Raw genomic sequence first — 11,155 nt, forward strand, 5'->3', positions numbered from 1 at the left:
TCCTCAGCCAGCGACCCATCTGTTTGCAAACGTGCGCCCTGCAGTTTGTGAAACCTTCTGGCATTTTCTCCCTTCCGTTTGCTCACCGCTTCGGAACCCCGTTGGCTGGATGTCAGATCACACGTCTGTGGTCTGTTGTTTGTATGTCTGCCCTTCCGTTCTGCTGAATGGGAGCGTTTCTCAATTTTAACTTTCAACCCATCTTCCAAACTGCTGCCGTCGTGTCTCTGACCCCGGGGAGCCCGTGCCTCCTCTCCCGCCCCCGCCTTCTCGGCGGCACCGTCCCTGTTTCCCGCCGCGATGTCTCAGCCTCTGTCGGGGCGTTACAGGCGGTCCCTCGTGCACACTCGCCGTCCTGTTTCCTGTAACTGTGGCCCCGTCTGTGCCTGGGCAGGTGTGTCACGGATGGGGGGGTCCGGTGTCACCGTCCAGCCCCGGGGGGCCCAGGTTTTCGTATCGGGGTCTTTTCTCTGGCCTGAGCCTTGTGGACGGAGCCCACGCTGACCCCGCCCACCGCCTCTGAGCCCTGGTCCCCCAGAGAGGCCGGACCGCATGGCCGGGCCGCTCGGGCTTTCTTCCTGCCACTCTGCCGATGCCCGTGCCAGTGCCGCCCGGTGTCGCTGCTGACTTCGGGTCTGACTCCACAGTTCCACCTCTTTCCTTTGCCTGTTTTCCTTCAGAATTAGCTTATTTATCATTAACCTCCACTTTTCCTTACAAGCGCTAGAACAAATGGGATAAAACCCACAGGAGGGATTTGAATCGGAATGGCCGCTGGGTCTGTGATGACCTGGGAGAACATGCGTACAGGCTCCCCGCGCCCAGACGGAGCCCCCTCGTGCACCCAGATCTGCCTGGATCTCTCTGGGGTGCCTCTTTGTGGACTCGAATCCCCTGCTGTTGGGGACACCCCCCCCCCCCGCTGTTGTGGATGCCCCCCTGCTGTTGGGGACCTGCGCCCCCCACTGCTGCCAGTGCCTCCCCGGCAGTGCTGTGCTGCGTGTGCCTGGGGAAGCGGCACCGCTGGTTTTCAGACGGTAAAGTGCGAAGTGTTGTGCGTGGAGGAGAATATAAAAAACCAGTTAAAAAAAACAGCAAAAGAGACATGCAGGAGCCCGATACGAAAGCGCATTTTTGGTTCCCCGGAAGCCGCTGGGGGGACTGTCCCAGCAAAGCAGCTTCCTCCAGGCGTCGTGTCCTGTCCCCTGGCTTTTAGCGCTTGGTGTACGTCCCCGGCCTACGTTCTCCCTGTTTTGACGAGCGGCTCAGCTGAAGGCCCCCCAGGAGGAGACACACCGCAGAGCCTCGGCCTCCCAGTCGGCGGGCAGGGACGCAGATGATCTCTGGACGCCCAGGCGCCCACGGCCCGGGCGGGGCAGAAGGCAGGGCTAGGAGGATGGGCTGCCCCGCGTGTCTGCTTCTGACCCACCAGGGTCCTCTGCGCGCCCTCTGGCGTAGGTCAGGCACGTGTCAGAGCCGCTGCTCCTGGGGGAAGCTGTGTCCTCAGCTGCCCAGTCCGGACGGCCGACCCTCACGAGGCACAGCTGTCCCGCAGGCCCCTGCCCCCACAGCCCTGGGGCTCCCTTCCTGGGGCTCCTGTGTGAGACACTGGGGTCCGCATGCTGGGCTTCTCTCTTTCTCGGTTTGCACGCTCGTTTTCCTGGAGCAGGTCTTTGAGAGAGCACACGCACGTGGCAGATAGCGTGACAGCTCGCATGTCTCAGAACGTTTTCTGTTCCGTCTCAGACTCCGACGATGGCTCGGCTGGGTATGGAGTTCTAGGTTGGAACCACTTTCTGCAGCACTAGGGGCAGTGGGCAGGCAGTTCGTCGCCTCCTTGTCTGCCTGCCTCCCGTGTGGCTGCTTCTACTTCCGAAGGTGTCCTGAGGCCTCTTTTGGGACCCAAAACGTGTTGCTTTGGAGAGTGTCCCATTTGTACTAGAAAAGAGTGTGCCTCAGTTTATTGCATTATCCAAATTGTTCACATCTTTGCTTGTGGCTGCTCGAGCTGTCTGTGTGCAGAGAGGAGTTGGAGCAGGTCGCTTGTCATCTGTGGCTTTTTGTTTTCTGAAGCTATGTTTTTAGTTGCATATGTGTTCTGTTCTCTGATCTGAGAGTCATGTCACACCTACTGATATTCCTCTTTGTCCTTTGTGATGCTTGTATTTTAAAATGGTTATAACAGTCCATTTTATGCTTGGTATGTTTTACTGCAATAAAAAAGTATATACGATAAAACAACAATCAGAAACCACGCACTTCCAAACAGGAGAACACGCTGATGAGCGACGTCCCGCGCCTACCGTGGCCACACTCAACAGTTGGTCCACGGCAGATATGTGGTCGGGGCCCAAATGCTAGACAACTGCGAGGGAGGACCTGAGGACACTGAGATCTGAGAGACACGTGAAGGAGTTACAACACGCGGGCCACGCGCGGGCCCTCATCAGACCGACTGTCCAGGAAACTGGAACCAGACTGGGCACCAGTGTGCTGAGGGCCCTGTAGTCCCTTTCTGGGAAGTAGTCTCTTAGCGATACAAACTGAAATATGAAGCCATACCTACGATTCGCTTCACAACAACCAAGCGGGAGGAGGCGTGTCAGGGGGTGAGGACGAAAGGTGGAGGCCGGGGGGCAGGAAGGATGGAGGAGGGCCTGTGTGAGCCGGGTGATAAGAGGCCACACTCCACCCCCACGGCCCCCGTGCCCCCTGAAAGTCCTCTCCACCTGAGTCCTGCGTCTGTAATTTAGGCAAATCTTCTCTGAAGAGTCCCTTCTCTGTTTTGTTCTCGGAGGGAACTCGATCGTGCCGTCCCTCCTCCCACCGCTGTCTCTGCCCCGGTGCGGCTGCCGGCTCTGCACCCCGCCCTGTTCCAGGAGAGGCCTTGCCATGACCTTCCCTGGTTCCTTCTCTGGGGACACCTCCTGAGCCCCGTGGTTCAGTGGCATCAGGACCTGTGTCTCCACCAGCTCTCTCTGAGACTTGGGCTCCTGCCTCTGGTTTCCTGTGCCCCCCCCCTCCAGTCTGTCAGTCTGTCCTGCCCGGGACACCCGGGCCATATTACGCCCTTCTTCCCTCAGGCTGGGCTCTTCCTTGGCCTGGCCTTGCCGACTGCATCACGGAGGCTGCCGGGCTGGGACTCAAGTGCGTGCGCCGGGGGTCGGGGCGTCCTCCTGCTCACACGGAGGCCGCGCCCCCCGCCTCCTCCTTGCCACCACCCTTCCTAAGGCCCCGACGCCCACCCCGGGCCTGCCCTCCTGGCTGCGTGGCTTCCCACCCCTCCGGCCTGAGCCCTGCCCCTCTCCCGCTGCTCCTACCTCTAACTGGGGGCTCAGTGTCGGGTGGCCCTGGGTCTGTGGCACCTGCACCCCGACACTCCCGGGCTCCTCACTGGGATCCTCCAGGATGTGAGAAGTGGGGCGTCAGCTGTCCACAGCCCTTCCCGGGGCTCCTCGGGGGCTCGTGGGAGCCCCTCAATGCACCTGCCATTTCCCGTGTACGACTGAGCTGAGCTGTAAGCAACGCCCCGGCCCCGTCACCCCATGTGCCGCGTGTGCCGCGCGTGCCCCACGTGGGACTTGACGTCAGCCCCGAGGGCAGCAACGGGACCGAGTGGCCGGGGTGGCGTCACGTGGGGACTGCCTGCCCCTCTGCTGCCCGACTGTGTCGGGGTCTCCCCAGGACAGAGTGGCTCGTGCAGCCCAGAGCCCAGGGGCGGTAGGGCCACAGCCCCGGGCCAGGTCTCAAAGGCTGCAGGGGGCGCAGGGTGGGTTTGGGGCGGCCCTCCTGGAGAGGGGGAGGCAAGGTTGAGCTGGAGCCTGGACGGGACCCCGAGGCCCACAGACGGGCAGAGAGCGTGTGGGCGTCAGGCAGAACCCTGGCCCTGACCTCACTCGGGCCCCGACGCTGTGCGGACCCAGGCTCCCGGGACCCGCACCGCCTTGCGGGCGGGTCCGTGTCCCCCTGAAGCTGGTGGCTGCGCCGTGGCCCCATATTCCCAACGTCTAGGCGCCCCTGGGTCTCGAAGGGAAACGGTTCGGCCAGGAGCCCCCAGAACGCGCAAGCCCCATCGCGGACCGTGCCCACCCGGAAAGCACCAGCAGGGGAACAATGCCCTTCGTGTGACAGACTTTCCCCTCTGTGGGAGAAAATAGAGTCTCATAGAATGGCGATTTCCTGCATTTGTGCCTGGGCCTGAGGGTGATTCACGCAGAGACCTCCCACAAAGAGGAGCCCCTAGCCAAGTCCGCCAGGGCTGGGTGCCGCTGGGGCCCTGCACGCCCCCCACCCCCCGGACCCCCAGGGCCAGGCAAGGTCCACCAGCCATCCGTCCTCTGAGCTGCAGCCCGACCCCAGCAGCTTCAACGTGTGCAGAGCGGCTGGAGCTAGACAGGCAGCAACAGGGCTGGGAGATGCCACGGCGGGCTTTCTGGAGGAGGGGGACCCGAGCGAAAGGCTAACAGCTATACAGGAACCAGCCATGGGGAGGTTGAGGAGAGCGTCTTGGGGGACAGTGGGTCCCCGCTCCAGAGAAGTGAGGGACAGGGTGCCTGTGGGCTTGAGTACCGAGGGGCCATAGTGAGGGCAGGCCGTGGGCACTGGGTGTTGGGGGGGGGGCAGGTTCGAGGCAGGCATGGCTGTGGCCATGGCCTGGGCCGCTTCCCCAGTGTAGGGCAGAGGGTAGAGTGTGGGGGGCACCCTCAGATATAGGGAGGCTGGGGAGTGATGGCCAGTGAGGACCACCATGCCGGGGCTGAGGCTGAAGGTGGCGCTGGGTGAGGTGACAAACGGTCCCGAATGGCTCAGGCAGGCCCAGACCCTAGGGGATGTCAGACCTGCCCATCCGGTGGGGGCAGTCTCTTGTGGTAGCAGGAGGAGCCCGAGGGCACCCTCTGAGGTCTTTCCCTTGTGGAGAAGAGGGGTGAGGGCAGGGCCTCGGGGCAGGAGATTTGACCCCTGTACCCCACAGGGGGCAGGGGGCAGACCAGGCGGCCGGGACCGACCCGGGGCCCGGCTCCCGCTGAATTGTTCTCCTTTGGAAACGCAGTAAGGATGCTGGTCTCCACCCGGGACAACGGGGCTGCCGGCTGAAGAGTCCTTTGCTGTGTCCCTCCCACGCTGACGTGTTCTCCAGGGCCCTCGGCCTGTCAGCCCATCTCCTGACTTTATTCTAACCTTTCTGTAGTCTCCAGGGCCAAAGGGCCACGTGTCCTTGAGCCGCCCAGCCACTGCCGCTCCCTGTGGACACTCCTTGGTCTTCCCTGGGCCAGGCCCTCGCTAACCACCCTCGTGGCTTCTCCTGAGGTTTTTGCCACCCCCCCACCCCACCCTCCGCCGCACCAAAACCCACCATGGCCAGACCACTCCTCCTCTGGAGTTCTGGGGTCCTGCCGGGGCACACCTTTCTCCCGCCCTTGCCCTCCCCCTTCAGGGCCCCCACAGTGCAGGGATAGTAGGGCTGACCGCCTTGCTTTGGGTGACACACAGACCTCTCCTTGCGTGTCCCCGACACCCCTGCCGGGCTGGCCCACGTGGCCATGTGGCAAGGCTCCGCTCAGAAATCCCGCCGCTGAGCCTGCTCGACACCCTCTGGACCCCGTGGCATTGGCTGCTCCCGGCCAGGTGCCCACCCACCTGGCGGAGAGCACAGCCCGAGGGGGTGGGGGCGTGTGGGCAGACTCCTCCCGCCCCCCCCTCTGCTCTCTTTGGGCAGGCACCCTGTGGGGGGATTGGGGCTCTCCCCACCCCTCTGGCCCATTCCCGTGTCCCTCACAGCTGTGTCCCCCCAGATCTCTTCCGCACCAGACACCCACTTGGCGTCTGCCTTTCACACAGGTTCAAGTTGGAGCCTCTCCTAGACCTTGTGACCTCCGGCTCCTAAGGCCAAGAACCCCTGGGGGGCATGGCGCCCCTCTTCCCCTGGTGGGTGCTCAGTTCCTTGGTAAGTGCTCTGCCCTTTGTAAAGCACCTAAGTTCCAGTGCTGAGCTGGGTGCTCTCTGTCTGGCGCCTCGCTTCACTCGCACAAACCCCCGCGTGATAGCTAAGGAGTTCAGAGGGGTACAAGGCTTGCCCAGGGTCACAGAGGAGCACCTCCAGCAGTCTGTCCCCGTGGGGACTCAGCCACATGGGGGCTGGGTGGCAACCTTCCCCTGGCTCCTCTGGCCTCGGACGGCAGTCTCCTGCAGCATTTAATTTCCGGGTTGCCCACTGTCCCCCTGGTCCTCTGCCAGCTCGTCCAAGCCTTTGGTCACCAACTTTTCATCAAGTTCTGCCATTGAAATGCCAGCAGTTTTTTCCCATTGAGTTGGGTTGAGGTTGGCGGGGGAAGGCAGCACAGGCCACACGGGGGCTTCAGAGGAAGGAAGTGCAAGAGATTCCAGGGCACTGGGGAGACGGGCAGGATGGGGGCTGGTCAAGGAAGGTCCACGCCGCATGGGGGGGGACAGCGGCAGAGGCTGTGACCATCTGTGCCTTGACTCGCTTGGGCGGGAATGGTGGGCTCTGGTGCTGGGCCAGTCCCATCTCCCACCCAACCCTAGACCCCACTCCCAGCTGTGGGTGAGCATGTGATCAAGGTCCAGCCAATCAGAGTGCTACACGGGGCTGCCCCCCCCCCGCCCGCCCCCGCTCCGCGCCCACCGGGCCCTGGTGAGGGACCCCAAGAAGACAGCCGGTCCTCTGTGAGCAGAACTGCCCAGCAGAGCCCAGGGGAGGGCGGAATGGGAGGCCTGGCCCCAGGTGGGGCAGCACCTGGGCCACTGTTTCCCTCACTAACCCCGCCCCCCACCCCAGGTCCCAGTCCTGATTGTCAGCCTGGAGTCCTGAGTGGACTCTCTCTCCTCCTGCAGAGGCAGTGGGAGTTGGATTTCCATCCCCTGGAACCCGAGTCCTGTCTGCTGCTGTTCTGAGCCTCTAGGAGCCGGTCATCCCCAGTCAGGGATGGGGGAAGAGGGCAGGCCTGGGAGGGGCACCCCTCTGCCTGAGGATATCCCTCCGGCTTCCTCTGCCCCTCCCCCGTCTCTACAGGATCTGATCTCATGAGCCCAGCCCCCACCATCACCTCCGCAGGAGGGGACCTTCTGGCCCGTCCACCCACCCTATAGACGGGCAGACTGAGGCTCCGAGGACGGGACCGAGCTGAGCCCTGGCCAAGCCCCTGCATCTGTTCGCAGTCCCCCGGCCCCAAGCCCAGGGCGCCCCCCGGGGCAGGTGGCCGTCGCCTCTGACCCCTGGCTGGGGCGGCCTCAGCGTCTGGTCCTCGGCTCGGAGCGTTTCCTGCCCCCCCGCCCGAGCCCGGCCCCGCAGGAAGTGGCCGCCTCCCGAACAAAGGGGCCGGCGGACAATGGCCATTGAATTGGGCCGGGGCGCTCGCGCACTGACGGGCCGCCAGCTGCCCCCGCTGATAAGGCCCCGCGCCGCGGCGCGCGGCGCGGGGACTGACGCCCGGCCCGCCCCTCACGCCGGGCCCGCCCCGCACGCCCGGCCCGATCCGAACACCCCGCCGCCCGACGTCCGCGCGCTCGCCCGGCTCCGGGACGCGCCGCGGGAGCGCGGGGCTGACGGCGGCCCCTCCCCTCCGGCTGCGGACCAATGGGCGGCCGGCCCGCCCCTGCCGGCCGCGCGGGGCCAATCCGAGAGCTCAGCGCGGGAGCGGCCCCGCCCCCGCGCGGCCCCGCCCCCGGGCCTTGGTGGTGCGGGACCGCGGGCTGCCCGGGGCCGCCTGGCCCTCGCGCCGGCGAAGGGAGACACGCTCTGCAGGGGGCGTGGTCTTTGGGATTTACCCCAAAAGGCGTCAGAAGTCCTGACGCTGGGGCACGTCGGCGCCTCGCTGTGCTTCCGTGGCCTTGTTTGCGTGGGACGCCTGGCCGTGATGGTGGCTGTGGCTTTGGCGAAGGTGGCCGTTGGCTGCCATCCTTGGCAGGGAGAGCGCAAGCGTGGTGACTCTGCCAAGGCCCCAGAGGTTGGGTCGGTGGGGTGACCGTGGTGATGGTGGTGCTGGGATGTGGCCCTGAGGAAGCAGGACCAGCGTAGGTGGCGTGGGGCGAGGTCGCTCTTGCTCATGGTGACATCCCTACCCGTGGGCTGGCGGGTCGTCACCACAGGCATGGCAGAGGCGCTGCTGTCACTGGGAGTGGCTCCATGGGGTCGCCCACGCAACTTGGGTGCCTCAGCGCCCCTGCCAGCTGACCTCCTGCCCCTCCTGCCTCCCAGGAGCACCCCATCTCCTGGGTCACCATGACCCCTCTGTGGCCGGACAGGTGGACACACACCTGACCTTCAGGTGACAGAGTGGCCCTCAGGTAAACGTGCGCCCGCTTGGCCTGCCTGCCCCTGTCCTGGCCCTGGCCGTGTCCTTGCCCTGGCCACCCCTTCCCCTCTGCCCCTTGATCCCACACCTCTAAGCTGCCGCTGGCCTTCCCGCCCACGGCTGCCGGAGGCTGCCTGGGCCCACCACGACGTCCCCGATCACATCCTCTGAAGGCAGAGCCGGGCAGTCGTAGGTCACAATTTGTGTTGTTTTGTGGGCCCTCCAGCCAGGCCACGGACACCTGAGCCTGCATCAACAGATGCCCGCCAGGACCCGCCCCCCCCCCCCCCCCCCCCCCCCCCCCCCCCCCCGAGCGCCACACCCTGCTCCTGGGGCTGCAGGAAGTGGGAGGCCTGGAGGCTTTTGACTCTGGCCCTTTATCAGCTTCCTGCGGCCAGCCCAGCCTGGGCCCCCGCGGCGCCGGGACGACGGGTCAGCAGTGACTCACTGGGAGCCTGGCCTGGGGACACCCTGCCCCCCCCTCATACGCACACCACTCCCCCACCTATGCCCTCCTGCTCTCACCCAAGCCTGCACCTGGCTGGCAAGGCCACTCGGAACCCCATTCCCGGGAGCCCTGGCCTGCTCCAGCCCTGCCCTTCCGCCACACTCCACCCACCGTCTTTCCCGTGGTTTAGGGTCCGGCTCTGCCCTCGGGAAAGACTTGCGGGTCCCTCCCAACCCCAACCCCAGCCACCAGGGCTGTCTGCCCTCCTTGCGATCCCGAGTGCCCAAAGCCAGTCAGTCGGGTGAGCAGCCAGGGTGCAGGGTCCACCAGGGTCAAGCACACACCTCCTCTGCCCACCTCTTTGGACGGACACACACTTGCTCCCCACCCACGGACTCGAGACTCCCCTCCCCGCTCCTCTGCAAGAAACACAACACCCCATCCTGACCTCCCCCACCCCCAGAGGCTTTGACCTAATGTCCCCCTCCTCTCCAATGCCCTCTGTCACCAGGTTGGTGGCCCACCTGCCTCTTCTGTGCCCCACTGTGGCCTGACCAGCTTCTTCTCCTTTGAGTCCTGGTGTGGACCCTTCCTCCTCCAGGAAGTCTTCCTGACTAACCCCGACACCCCCCCCCCCCCCTCACTCCAGGGCCTCCCAAGGGAGGGATGTCACCACTGCATGGAGCTTAGAGGTCTCCACGAAGTCTGGACCCTCCGCGGGAACCCGGAGCCCGCTGTCTACCACAGAACCCGCCCCTTACCTAGGGGTCCGGGGGATGCTGTGCGGGTGAGACAGGAAGTGAAGCTGAAGGTTGAGTGGAGAGGGCCCAGCAGGCGGTCTTAGTCTGATCTAGAGGGGCACCTCTGCCTGCATCAGACCACCTGGTGCAGGTGTCAATGGCAGAGGAGCCACACACCTGGGGGGACTCCTTCCCAGAGAAGTGCCCCCCTCCCCCAGGAGCAGGGCTCCTCAGGGCACTGGCCCACGCACGTGCACAGGCACACACGAGACCCCCCCCCCCCCCCCCCCCCCCCCCCCGCAAGAGGGCTCTCTCTTCCTGCACCAGCAGCAGCCGGAGGCTCCCTGACCCACGGGAGCCCGCCGGGCCGTCCTGCAGCGCCGCCTGCTGGCTGGGGCCCGGCAGCCCCCGGGCACTCACAGAGCCCGCACAGGAGGCGAGGGGGTGCCCGGCGGCTGTTGAACCTCGCGTGCCAGCGCCTTCCTCTGGGCCACGTGACCGCCACGCCTCTCCCCAGCGTTCCCGTTCCCAGCCTGGGGTCCGCGACGGTTTGGAAAATCTGTCTGTGGACAGCAGCCCTGCCCAGGGCCAGGCTGGGGTTGCCCCCGGGGGGCCTGGAATGCCATCCCCGGGCCGACGGGCTCCAGACTTCCACCCCTTTTCTGCGGCCTCCCCGTCATCCCACACTCTTCTCCCAGCCACCCTGCACCTTGTACAGACCCGCTGTCCAGGCCCACGGGGCCCATCTGCTCAGACCCTGCCTGGGCTTCCCGTGCCCCCAGCGGCCCGCCTGTCTGTGCTCCAGCTGGCCGCACACCTCCTCTGCGCGTCTCCCACCCCCTGCCTGCTGGATTGCCCCACAGCGCAGAGGCCGTGCCCTCCCCGCCACGTGCCCACGGACAACGTCAGCGCAAACCTTTGTCGTGAGGCTTTGCCGACGCTGGCGGAGCGATACATCTGTGAGCCGACGGCCGAGAAATACACATTCTCCAGAGTCCTGCGTGTGTGGTCGGAGGAAACGCTCCAGGGGCTCGTGTGGGGAGGCCTCAGGGAGATGTGAGGGCGACGGGCACGGAGACGTGAGCGAACACCCCCGCTTCCCCCTCACGGACATGACGAACACGAGGTGTGTGTGCGCGCCTGAGTGTGTAACGCACACGCGCCCACCTGGGGCCCGGGTGGGGCTGTGCAGGCGCAGGTGCTGATCCTGGCTCCCCCGCCACGCCCACCACCCTCTGCCGGGACTCGCGATCACCCGCAGTCGGGCCCTGCTGGGACCCTGCAGGTCCTGCCGACGTCTGGCCCTGGCGGCCCCGTGGCCTCCTGCCTGAGGGGCACGTCCCCCGCTGCCCGCTCAGCGCCACGTCGCCGCCGAGGGCAGGCGCGGGGGCCACAGTGGCCGTCCCCCTGCGATACGCCAGGCGCTCATCTTCTCAGGCCCCGCCAAGTGGGTGCGTGGCAGACGACGTCCTTGTTCGCTGTGACCTCCCGAAGGAGGGGAGCGAGGACTCGGCCTGGCTGGTGCAAAGGCCCCTCGCGACCGAGGGCAGCCCCCTCGTCGTCTGGCAGGGAGGCGCTGCCTTCCATCCAGTTAGGGCCTCCTGGGTGCTCGCTGACGGGATCTCTGTGGCCTCAGCGGTTTGTTCCCTGTGATG

General features: G+C 65.6%; 1 long non-coding RNA gene across 1 annotated transcript; it reads right to left on the reverse strand.

Moving 5' to 3' along the window:
- Positions 1–1,119: 1,119 nt before the first annotated feature.
- On the reverse strand, positions 1,120–8,820 carry LOC123584367. Its single transcript, XR_006705379.1, has 2 exons — positions 7,786–8,820; positions 1,120–2,210 (listed from the first exon to the last, which is right to left on the reverse strand). It is a non-coding gene; the product is annotated as an uncharacterized LOC123584367 (long non-coding RNA).
- Between the last annotated feature and the right edge of the window lie 2,335 nt (positions 8,821–11,155).

Source organism: Leopardus geoffroyi, chromosome B3 (assembly GCF_018350155.1).
Source record: "Leopardus geoffroyi isolate Oge1 chromosome B3, O.geoffroyi_Oge1_pat1.0, whole genome shotgun sequence".
NCBI lineage: Eukaryota > Metazoa > Chordata > Mammalia > Carnivora > Felidae > Leopardus > Leopardus geoffroyi.